Below are 12,935 nucleotides of genomic sequence, written 5' to 3' on the forward strand. Positions count from 1 at the left end.
TGCTGTTTCTGACCAGGAAAATGAAAAATGCCTTAAGTTAAAATCAAGTCACTAGTCTGTTTTCATTCCTTTAATTTCTGTTTCTGAAAACAACAGAACAATGAAACAACCATAATTTCTAATAGCTTACACCAGGGGTGGCTAACCATGTGCCATGGAGAGCCATGTGTACGCAGGTTTTCGTTCCAACCCGACTCGGGTTGGAATGAAAACCTGCGTACACATGGCTCTCCATGGCACATAGTTAGCCACCGCTGGCCTATACATTGCAATATATTGTCTCAATGTGCTATTCCCTATAGCTTCACATCACCTCACCTGGTGCTCTGTGATCATTCAGCTGTTGAAATGTTTGCTTGGGACAGTCGTTATTGGGCTTTCCTTATTTGGTATATGGGTGCTATGATTTTGTTTAGACATACTCTGTAATGGTTTTGCACATAGGCCTCATACTCATCCTCATTTATGATGGAAGCTATATTTACATCACAGACCAAAGGAAGGAGTTTGTCAGTAAGGCGGTTTTTGGTGACAGTTTGTTTAATAAGGTTGCAGAGTTTGTTTTTGTTTTTTTTTTCCCCTACCTCACTCTCCACGTATATGTTGTTATCTGTAAGTACTTCAGTCTTGCAAATTCAACTGTTATTCCTCTGCAGGGCAGCATGGTGGTGCAGTGGTTAGGCGTGGTTGCCTCATAGCAAGAAGGTCCTGGGTTCGAGCCCCGGGGTAGTCCAACCTTGGGGGTCATCCCGGGTCGTCCGCTGTGTGGAGTTTACATGTTCTCTCCGTGTCTGCGTGGGTTTCCTCCAGGTGCTCCGTTTTCCTCCCACAGTCCAAAGACATGTAGGTCAGGTGAATCGGCCGTACTAAATTGGCCCTTGTGTGAATGTGTGTGTCAGCCCTGTGATGGACTGGCGGCCTGTCCAGGGTGTCTCCCCGTTTGCCACCCAGTGACTGCTGGAATAGGCTTCAGCATCCCTGCGACTGAGAGCAGGATAAGCAGTTTGGATAAAGGATGGAATGGATAATGATATTTAGCATGACGTGTTGCAATGGGATGCGAGTTGCATTCAGATACGAGCATCAGTGTAAGGGGCTAGTATGGCATTTGTAGGCCCCATGTCTATCTATGGTGTAAGGTTTTTTTTTTGGTTGAGTCTTACATTTTTCTGTAGTATGTGTTGAGCCTGTAATTTAGCTATAACTTCATGGAAATCTATGGTCTTTATTTCACTTTTTTACCTGTAAATTGGGAAGAAGGGGGGCACTTCAACTGTGGTCACCTTCGGGCTACACACTGTGTTAATCAGGGCCTGTCTGGGACAATAGAGAAATATTTCATTACAAATGAAATTATTACGTGTATGCATCATGGAATATCCATCCATCCATTATCCGAACTGCTTATCTTTACTCAGGGTCACAGGGATGCTGGAGCCTATCCCAGCAGTCACTGGGCGGCAGGCGGGGAGACACACTTGACAGGAGACACCCTGGACAGGCCGCCAGTCCATCACAGGGCCCACAGACACACACAAACATTCACACCTAGGGACAGTTTAGTACGGCCGATTCACCTAACCTACATGTCTTTGGACTGGGGGAGGAAACCAGAGCACCCGGAGGAAACCCACACAGACACGGGGAGAACATCAAACTCCACACCGAGGACGACCCACCAAGGTTGGACTACCCTGGGGCTCGAGCCCAGGACCTTCTTGCTGTGAGGTGACCACGCTAACCACTGCGCCACCGTGCCGCCCTTGGTTGTACACGTCCTCAGAAATTAACGCTACGCATCCCCAAGATGCAATGCGCACATGAACGGTAGGGGAGGTATGGGGACAGTAGCAGTCACAACAATGTGAAAAGTTTTGAAGACAACAGAAACGAAATTACCCGAATCTGTACGATGTGTCATTGCCACTGCAAAGTGACAAATATGCTTTTTAGAATAGCTGGCGTACGATCAGTACCATTTTAGAAGTTAATGTGAAACCTGGAAACAAGTCTGTTTTTCCCTGTTTCTCTCATTGATCTAAATACCATCTTTTCTTGTTTTGTTGGTTCAGATTCTTTGTATTATGTTGTTATGTTGCATTGAAGATTCATTCCCTGAGAAACTCCTGTTTTTTGCAAAATGTAAAATGTTTCTCAAAGTAAAAAAAAATAATAAAAAAAGTCAGAGAACATTTTGACTGTGCACAGCAAAAAGTGTTCAAGTGTAGGGACGGTACAGTGCCATTGGCGTGTTTTGTTTATTTATATCCTTAGTTCTCTGGTGTGCTCTCTAGTGGAATCCTCCAGGAACACTCAGAGTACATGGGCAAGTATGTGAAAAATTGTGTTCATGACACAGCTGGTTGTCTACGCCAACGCGTGGTTAAAAATCAAGTCTATCCCTGGCCTTACACAAAATCAAGAGAGACCCACATGAAGGCGCGAAAATCCCGCAGTCATGAAAAGGCTGAGGTAGCTCCACAGCACCGGTGGCCAAGCAAGGAAGTCCCCCCGAAGAAAGCTCTGGCAGACTCTGTGTTTCCGAGGCCCTACTGCTACTACTACTACTACTACTACTACTACTTCCTCTTAATCTTCTTCTTCTGCGGATCATCCGTTTCCATCTCTTCCTGTCCTCTGCATCTTCCTCTATGATGCCAACCACCTGCATGTCCTCCCTCACCATATCCATAAACCTCCTCTTTGGCCTTCCTCTTTACCTCTTGCCTGGCAGCTCCATCTTCCAAATCCTTCTCCCAATATACCCAGCATCTCTCCTCCACACATGTCCAAACCATCTCAATCTTGCCTTGCTTGCTGTCCCCAAACCATCCAACCTGAGCTGTCCCTCTAATATACTCGTTCCTAATCCTGTCCTTCTTCGTCACTCCCAATGAAAATCTTAGCATCTTCAACTCTGCCACCTCCAGCGCCTCCTCCTGTCTTTTCATCGGTGCCACTGTGCCACCATGTAACATAGCTGGTCTCACTGCCATCTTGTAAACCTTCCCTTTAACTCTTGCTGGCACCCTTCTGTCACAAATCACTCCTGGCACTCTTCTCCACCCAGCCCACCCTGCCTGCACTCTCTTCTTCACCTCTCTTCTGCACACCCTGTTACTTTAACAGTTGTCCCCAAGTATTTAAACTCATCTACATTCGTCCCCTCTACTCCTTGCATCCTCACCATTTCACTGTCCTTCCTCTCAACTAAATAGTCAGCCATGACTTTGGAAATAAATTATTGCTAGCAGTTCCTCTATGTCTCAGGCTATCAGCGTGACTTTTTGTAAACATTTGAAACCACGCCCCTGCACACAAATGGTAGCAGCAGTAAAAGGGATGTTAAAACGGAGACTGGAAGAAGTGAAACGTAAAAAACATCTATCTCTGTAGGGATCCTTTCCATAATGTTGTCAAAGGCTTATAATAACAATCTGAGCCTGTCAGTGGTAAAAACAAGCACTTTTGTTGGACTTACTTTGACGGTTGCAATTGCTGCCAAGGATTACATTGCAGCCCGTTTCGCAGCTGCCGACGGAAGCGTCCTCTTTCAATACTGGACCAGTTCCAAAAACTTTTTGGCATTATTAGTCACTTAGACCCCAAAGACAGGGAAAATAGGGCCCGGGTTTAAAAATACCAGAATTACCCTTTAATGACACACAGAGGACCCAAAACGTACTTGTGTTTTTGTTCAATGGTATATTATTTTCGAGGGCTTTAATGCATGATCGGAATGACAGATGAATAGATCCGGGGCTATTCTTTTACTATTCTTATTTTTGTAAAAAAAAAGAAAAAAATTTGAGATCGGGGCTATTCATAAAACATTCAGGGCTGTAGCCTCAAGATGCCCAGGCCTAATGACGTCACTGGTAGTTAATAGATACACCTGCCATCAATTAAAGCGACTGTGATTAACCCCAAATAAAGTTGAGCTGTTCTTTTAGGATTTTCCTGTCATGTTTTTGCTTGCATCCAACTGCAAAAGCCATGGTCCATAAAAAGCTTGCAAAGCATGAACACGGTCTCATTTTTGAAAGGTACCAATCAGGAGAGTGGTACCAAAGCATTTCCAAGGCATTAGATATACCATGGAACACAGTGAAGACAATCATCAACAAGTGGAGAAAATGTGGCACAAAAGTGGCATTACCAAAAACAGGATGTCCCTCCAAAATTGACAAGGAGAAAACCAGTCAGGGAGGCTGCCAAGAGGCCCTCAGCAATATTAAATTAAATACTAGAGGAGCTGGAGGGATTTCTGGCAAGTACTGGTTAACTCCCTGCATGTGACAACAATCTCCCACATTTATATTTCTGGGCTATGTGGTAGGGTGGCAAGCCTTTTCACACGAAAAAAAAAAACAAACAAAAAACCCAACACCCAAGCTTGGCTTAATTTTGCAAAAAAGATACGTTTTCCAAAACGATGTGAAGATGAAGTGGAATTTCACCTTTCAGCATGATAATGACCCAAACATAAATTCAGATCAACAAAGGAATGGCTTCACCAAAAGAAGAACGTTTTGGAATGGCCCAGACATGAGGTCATTTGCAAATCTCTGGGAGACCAGAAGAGGGCTCTGCACAGGAGATGCCCTCGCTATTTATGATGGACCTTAAAACGTTTATGCAAGGAAGAGTGGGGAAAATATTGCCAAGTCAAGATGTGCCAAGCCGATAGTCTAACCCAAACAGACTGAGTGCTGTAATAAATCAAAAGGTGCTTCAAAAAAGTATTAGCTCACGGGGTGTACACACTTGTGCAACCAGGTTATTACAAGTTTTGTGTTTTAAAATTTTTCTCTAAAAGGTTTGTCTGTTTTTCGTTTGAATTTTCTGTAGCTCGTGAGGCACTGGCTAACACCTGCTATTTTTGTGGTTCTGTGCAGCTCTGTTGGAATACTGCGTTTAATAGTCTGAGATGTAAAATACACAATGAAGTCATGCCGATGCCACGCCTTTTTGTGTGTAACCTTATGAATCGAAGTGTTTATGAAAATTGCTAGAAAATTGTGAAAGATGGCATACTAGGCAATACTCAAGCGTATCAATATTTTCTTACACTCCTGCCTGCTATACTGGGTACTGTTGACCCAGTTATACATATTTACCATCACTTTGTGCCTTGTTCTGTGAAAGATGCTATATAGAAAAACTTTACTTACTTAATTACTGAGTGCATCCTCACTTCCTCTGTTACTGTCTGGTTTTAGCCTGCCAGCTCACTTACCAAAGCGAGATCATTGGCTGCAAGCTGTGTTTCCCCCAGAATCACCATGATTACAGGTCCAAAAAGTGCTCGGGGTAAATATCCCTGCTGACCTCCGACCGCCACCAAGGACACCAGGCATGAGAACATACTGACCAATTAATACAGAAACCAACCAGGCACAAAACATGGTTTCTTCCCTCCAGCAGGACTCTTTTTTTTCTGTCACACCCCCCCCTTTTTTTCTCCCAATTGTATCTGGCCAATTACCCCACTCTTCCGAGCCATCCCGATCTCTGCTCCACCCCCTCTGCCGATCCGGGAGGGCTGCAGACTACCATATGCTTCCTCCGATACATGTAGAGTCACCAGCCGCTTCTTTTCACCTGACAGTGAGGAGTTTCACAGGGGGATGTAGTGCGTGGGAGGATCACGCTATTTCCCACAGTTCCCCCTCTCCCCCGAACAGGCGCCCCAACTGACCAGATGAGGCGCTATGGCAGCGACCAGGACACATACCCACATCTGGCTTCCCGCATGCAGACAAGCGCGGTGGTTGGGTTGTATACTGTGTAGTGGATAGCCATTGCCTGAAGATTTTTGTTCTTATGTGAAATAGTTAGTTGTTGGTTTTTGCCTTTTGCACATTACAATTATTCTCCCAAATCTTAAATACTCTTATTTGAATGCTGTGTTATGATGTGTTTTATGTGGGTTTTCCAATTAGTCAAATTCCTTGAATGTGCAAACTTAATGAAAATGCCTCTGACTTACAATCAAATGCTGTTCCAGGAAAATGACAGCCAAGTGTTGTTTATTTATATGATAAGGGAAGCATTTTGATTAGAATGGTGGGAAATTTACAGTAAATAAATACCTATGTCAGTTTCTGGTCTTGGTTTAAACTTGTGTTCCACAGGCTCTTGGTCTGGTGCCACATTCAAAACTGAAGACTAATGACTTGTTGACTTTACTGTCAGTTGACAAAAAGGGAACAGATTTGAAAGATACCATGTCCTCACTTAACTTCCCATGGTTTTTTTTCATTTCAATCCTCCTCTCTCCCTCACTCATTCTGTCCCTTCCCCTAAGTTATTCCTCAGTCCTGCTGTCTTCTTCCATTTAGTTTGTCCTTCCATAATTCGACCCTCTCTGCTTTTATTTCTCCTCTAATTTTCCTACCATTCGTTTCCTCTCTTTACCTTTGTACGAAACTGAAATCACTAGCAGCGATTTCAGCTGTGCCCGAAGTTCTCGTGCTACATGCTAACAGTGAATGAATGAAGCGAATTCGGGGGGGGGCAGCCCGGAACCCCCACAGCCGGGCCATGAACCTGTGTCTCCCACATCACGGGTGACTACGTTGACCAGTCGACTAAAGGGTCCGACCCGTTAGCCAAGGGCTAGCAAGTCTATTCATCCGTGATCGTTAAACTACCCCTCTCCTTCGGGAAGCGTGTCCCCGCGCTTCAGCATACCAGCTCCCTGACGCCTCTGGGCACACATGCTTCCGGTGGTTTCACGGTCTCACCATCCCACTTCTTACACCAATGTAGCGAATTGGGGGGGGGGGGGCAGCCGGGACGTGAACCCGGGTCTCCCGCACCACAGGCGACTATGTTAACCAGCTGACTAAAGGGTCCGACCCTCGGACATCCGGAGGGAGCACGGAGTAGAACAGCTGCTCCTTCACGTCAAAAGGAGCCAGTTGAGGTGGTTCGGGCATCTGATTAGGATGCCTCCTGGGCGCCTTCCTTTGGAGGTTTACCGGGCACGTCCAACTGGGAGGAGACCCTCGGGGTAGACCCAGAACTCGTTGCAGGGACTACATGTCCAGTCTGGCCTAGGAACGCCTTGGGATCCCCCAGGGGGAGCTGGAGGGCGTTGCTGGGGAGAAGGACATCTGGAGTGCCCTACTTGGCTTGCTGCCACCGAGACCCGACCCCGGGGAAGCGGCTGATGATGAATGAATGAATGCTAAAAGTGCAAATTTTAGCATGTACAATGTTAGTATGCAAATTAAGTTTATGAAAGGTATATGTGTATGCATAATGTATAGATATAGATGTAGCGGGGTGGTAAAGAACCGATCTTTCTTCCTGCTGGGAAACGTAATTTTGTACTGCCCCTTTTAGAGATTAAGCTCGACTCAGGGTTATAACGTGACACGCGCGGCGCCTAGTTTCAGTCAGAGCAAGGGCGGGTTGAAGAATGGTGGACAGAGATGCATAGCAGTCTGAATCGGGGTAAATATTTTAAAATTTACATTCAACCTATAGAAATAATGTTCATATCCAGTACCTAAGATCTCAAAATGTATATTTACGAGTTATCATAGTGAGATGGAGTATTATTTTGCACGGATGGTTCTGAATTGCGTAGTATGCATAACCGCGTGTTCGGATTTTATTATTTGCATTTACTGATACTTCTAAAACTGCGCGTTACCCGCGGTTAGTACGTCGGTATTTTGTGCATATTATTTTGTAGCAATTCGATATTTTATTTCGGTATTCTCCTATTGATACTGGGAGGTTGTTGAACCAACTATTGTTTTGCTGTAGCTGTTCTCGGCTAGCCACGCTGAGGAGGCCATCTTGAAACGTGGCTGCAAGTGAGTGGCGTTATGCACTATTTCACATAAATGACTTAATACTACTGCTGTTTAATGTTAATTTAATCGACATTGAATGTTTTCTTTTGTATTTTGGTTTTATTTACAGAAGCCCACTACTGTATTTCATTTGGGGTATAATTTGTATTTTATTTTCATGCGATCGGGATTTTATTTTGAACTTAACTGATATTTCAGTTAATATTGAACAGTGTTGTAACCCAGCGAAAGAGCCATTACTAATGTAATTCATTGTGAATATTTGTATAGCATGGAATTTTATAAGCAGCATAAGTGAATCCTTCTATTCTCCTATCGACCGCTGTACTCCTATTGAAGTGAGGCAGCATTCAGAATAAAATACCTCGAAATAGAATTTTGTGTTGTCCGGTGAGTTCATTAACCTAAGGACCCATCACATAGATATTAGATATGGAGCTTATGGCCTCTAAACCATCAAAATCATCCCATTGTGGTTTGCGCCTTTATCGTTCTCATGGAAACGACCCGCCAGGGGGAAATGTTCCAAAGCAATATGGCAGAGGAAGGAATGGTAGACTGTTTCAGCAAATTCAGATGTATATATATTTTTTAATTTATTTTTTTCCCCTCTTTTCTCCTCAATTGCACCCATCCAATTACCCCACTCTTCCAAGCCATCCCGGTCACTGCTCCACCCCCTCTCCTAATCCGGTTAGGGCTGCAGACTACCGCGTCTCCTCCAATATATGTGGAGTCGCCAACTGCTTCTTTTCACCTGATAGTGAGGAGTTTCGCCAGGGGGACGTAACACATGGGAAGATCACGCTGTTCTCCCCAGTTCCCCCTCCCCCCTGAACGGGCACCCCAACAAGGAGGCGCTAGTGCAGTGACCAGGACACATACCCACATCCAGCTTCCCACCTGCAGACACGGCCAATTGTGTCTGTAGGGACGCACGACCAAGCCGGAGGTAACACGGGGATCCGAGCCGGGATCCCCGTGTTGGTAGGCAACGGAATAGACCTATGCTACCCGGACGCCGTCAAACATATATTTTTTTAACAATTTCATGAGAAAATATGTGTTTAGTATGAGTAACGAACTAATGCTAAATTGGAATGGGTGAAGTGAGATCGTCAGTTTTTCAAATTCGAAAATGTTACAATTCTTCTCCTGGTGTTACCAAGGGTCACTTCCGCTTCGATGTGAGCTCATTGAGTATAATGTACATAGTATGTGATGCCTACTGCATTTTCTTACCAAGTAGTATGCCTCAATAGTATGCCACACAAACTACATACTTTAAATACTTTGGATATAGTAATAGTTTGGACACTGGGTATGTAGGTGGAAAGCTGCTGTTTGGGATACACTCGCTGTACCCAGGAGTATACAGTAGTATGGGACAAGGTAAAAACCAGTAGAAGAGCGCCCTTTACAAAAGAACACTGCATTTCTATGAGCTCACCCCGACCTCAAAGAATTGAATCTGTTCAGCTTATGTTGTGGTCACTAGGACACCTAATTCACTGTATGAAGTATGCACTTCACTTGCCCTTGTGTGCTTAAAATGGCTGGCTGAAACTGATGTTTACAATGTTGGATCATTTGATGAGGTGATAATGTCTGCAGAGAACAGAAATAGGGTATGTGCAATGCTTGAGAATTAATAACAATAACATGCTCCTTTCAATTTCACCGTTCAGCTCGTCCCTCTGCCTTCCTCAGTGGCAAATACTGGTCCACATGTAATTTTTGCGGAGAGTATGCATGGGTGTATCGCTTAATGAAGGAGTATACTACATATGCTCTTCCAGCTCAGTGGATCGCTTTCATGTGGAAGTGTAGCATATAAAACGATTAAGTTTTAGATGAGCAGCGATGAAAACATGCACACATAAACATACACCACACACTAAATGTGTGCACACGTGTATGTGCACACAGACAGACACACGCACATAATCATCTTGATAAGCATTACTTGCAGCATGCTTTGCAACTTATCAGGATTCCCACTCACAGATGTGTTTGGTGTCATGACTGCTGTTGTTAAAAGAGGTCTTTATTTGGGCGTCCGGGTGCGTGTCGGTCAATTCCGTTGTCTACCAACATGGGGATCGCTGGTTCAAATCCCCATATTACCCCCGGCTTTGTCGGGCGTCCCGACAGACACAATTGGCTGTGTCTGCGGGTGGGAAGCCGGATATGGGTGTGTGTCCTGGTTGCTGCACTAGCGTCTCCTCTGGTTGGTCGGGGCGCCTGTTCAGGGGGGAGGGGGGACTGGGGGGGAATAGTGTGATCCTCCCACGCTCTACGTCCCCCTGGCGAAACACCTAACTGTCAGGTGAAAACGAAGCGGCTAGCAACTCCACATGTATTGGAGGAGGCATGTGGTAGTCTGCAGCCCTCCCCAGATCAGCAGAGGAGGTGGGGCAGCGACCGGTACAGCTCGGAAGAGTGGGGTAATTGGATGGGTGCAATTGGGGAGAAAAAGGGGGAACCCCCCGAAAAAAGAGGTCTTTATACCTATAGTGGCGTTCTGCAGTTGACCTTACTGTTTTCTCAACCATACATCTTTTATACCGTCAGCAAACTACTCTGTCATTTCTGCAACCACCTGCCTTGTAACAGCTACGCCTGTCGTCTGTGCCTGCCATTTTTTTTTGTGGTTATTTTTGTCCTATCAATGGTTGATTTTAATGTTAAGAGTCAGACTGAGCCTGTTTTTCTGCCTGTGTTTGACAGGCTGTCACAGGCAAACCAGTGATCCTGCTGCTTCGGTTTCCAACCACATCTGAGCTGGTAAGAAATTACATCACGTTCTGCAGAAATGCGTTTTATAATTCCAGTGTTGTTGCGGCCCTGTTCTGCCTTTAACCTGTCAAAGTGGAATTATTGCAGAGTTGATTTTGCATTGGATTTGTCTCAAGCGATACTGACAGCATAGGCGTAGCTTCTTTTTTTCAAGATGGTGGGATTTTGGAACAACTAGGTTGTCAACTAGTTTGTAGTGTTCAGGCATATCATTTATAACTCTGATGAATGAGATCATGAATTGGTTTTTAAAGTCCGTTAAGTTCAAAGTCCCCTACATTCTACTACATGACTGGAAAATGTGATTTATTGCAAATTAGCCATGTCTTGTTAAGATATATCCTATTATGTTTATTGTTACACATTATCCTGTTAAATGATGAAACGAAACTCTACCACTTTACAATAAGACTACCCTTATAAAGCATTTATAGATGGTTCATAATTAGGTTATTAATTAGGTTGTAAACACTTTGTAAATCAATAATAAACAATTAAGAACAAGTTACAAATTATAAACAACACAGCTTTCATACATTGATGCGGGCTCACTATTTAGCAAGATCAAGATACTGCTGCACTTTTTATCTATCCTGTTAAATCTCAGATCTTGCAAGTTGCTAGCTAAGTAACCAATGAGATCTGAGGCTTAACAGTACAGATAAAGGTGTATCTGTACTGTTTGGCAAGCAACAGGCCACGGTCGCCCTTTTTCATCTAATGTGTTAAAACAGCTTATTAATGATTCTAAAGTGTTCACAACCTAATTAGAATTTTTTTTTGCTTTAAATTATCATTATGAAGCAAATGTTGATTGCACAGGTAATGGCTATAGAATAATGACACCATCTGTGTTTAGATTGGTTCCCTATAAGCCTCACTTTCGGGCTTATGGGGAACCAAATTCTGACTTCCACAGGGTACGATCTGGGAAAATTAAGGCTCAATTTACAGCACAGAGGAAGTGCGTCAACCATTGTGCAAACAAAATGGGACAAGGATAGCACTTTTGTATTCCTCGGTAGCTATCGGTAGATATCCCCAGTAGCAGAAATGGCGGATGGTGGAACAAATGACAGTAGATATTCTACCTGGCAAGAGATAAAGCATCCCCTTTGACGGAGGAGGCAAAGAAGGTGAAGAGGGAGAGTGATAGAAACAGTGGTAAAACAAGAGTGAACCTCAGACGGTCATTCATTTGCTTTGATGGAGCGAACTCCGGTGTTGTGGTGAACTCTGTTTCCCCACCGAGATCTGTTTCCCCATAGCCAGATGAGAGTGTACGCATGGAAACAGGTTAGCTATCCATTACGATTACGTTAGGTTAAGCTTAGGGTTAGGTTGAAGTTAGGTTAAGGTTAGGTTGAGGTTAATCAAACATTCTGGTGTTGTATCAAACTCTGGCCATTCGTATTTCTGACATAGGACATGATTAAAATGGGATACAATAGCACAAATCACACAGCCTAGTTCTGCAGAGAGCACAGTGCCATTGGTATTTTACAGTTGCCTCACGGGTGTTGTAATAGAGGCTGTTGAGAGGCCTTCCAGGAAACACACTCCCGGGGCTAAATTAGAAATTGGCCAGGGGTGAACAGTTACTTGGGTATGAGTGTGTTTCTTGTCTGTGTGCCTCCAAAGCCACTGGCTCCAGGAAATACTGTGCATTGACACACACACACACACACACGCGCGCGCACAACCTAATTGCAGTTACATTGTACCCTATGCCCTTTCATTGACTCACTAATAAGTAGAATTTGTGCCACCAGATTGGTACAAAATATAAGTAATAGAGACCCAAGAGAGCTTCAAACACACATGGAAAAACAGTCAAGTTTCCAATGGGGTACATAAATTTAATACATGTCAGCAGAAAGGGTTAATAAAAAAGTAGGGAGTTCATTTAACAAGTCAGCTCTTGCACCTTGTGACTTCACAGAAGTCGCTACCATGGTCACTTATACAAATAGTTAAACAGATCAGGTTTAAAAGTAAAATGTTCTTTCTCTTCACACAATGGGCCTCATTTATGGAAATGTTCTTACACACTCATGGAATATTTTAGCCCTCAAGATTGTTTCACAGAGAAGACATAGAACCTGGGTGACTCCTTAATTTACACACCAGTTTGCTAACATTGATGTCGTTGCAAACCTGGATGATTGCTACTTGCAAGAGGTAGACAATAGATGTATAAGTAGGAAGAAGTTACAAATAACCATCAGATTTTTCCTTTGTAAGACACATTGAGGGCTTAAAAAGTCCATGAGTGGCACCTGAGTAGCATAGCGGTCTATTTCG

At 44.0% G+C, this 12,935-nt stretch overlaps 1 protein-coding gene across 1 annotated transcript in view; it reads left to right on the plus strand.

Moving 5' to 3' along the window:
- Nucleotides 1–12,935, plus strand: part of tspan9a (tetraspanin 9a) — a 386,869-nt gene that overhangs the window by 32,152 nt on the left and 341,782 nt on the right. The window contains exon 2 of the mRNA XM_056281373.1: nt 10,563–10,619. The gene's annotated coding sequence lies outside the window, so the exon portion shown is untranslated. The remainder of the gene's footprint in view (nt 1–10,562; nt 10,620–12,935) is intronic.

This window comes from Lampris incognitus, chromosome 6, assembly GCF_029633865.1.
Source record: "Lampris incognitus isolate fLamInc1 chromosome 6, fLamInc1.hap2, whole genome shotgun sequence".
Classification (NCBI taxonomy): domain Eukaryota; kingdom Metazoa; phylum Chordata; class Actinopteri; order Lampriformes; family Lampridae; genus Lampris; species Lampris incognitus.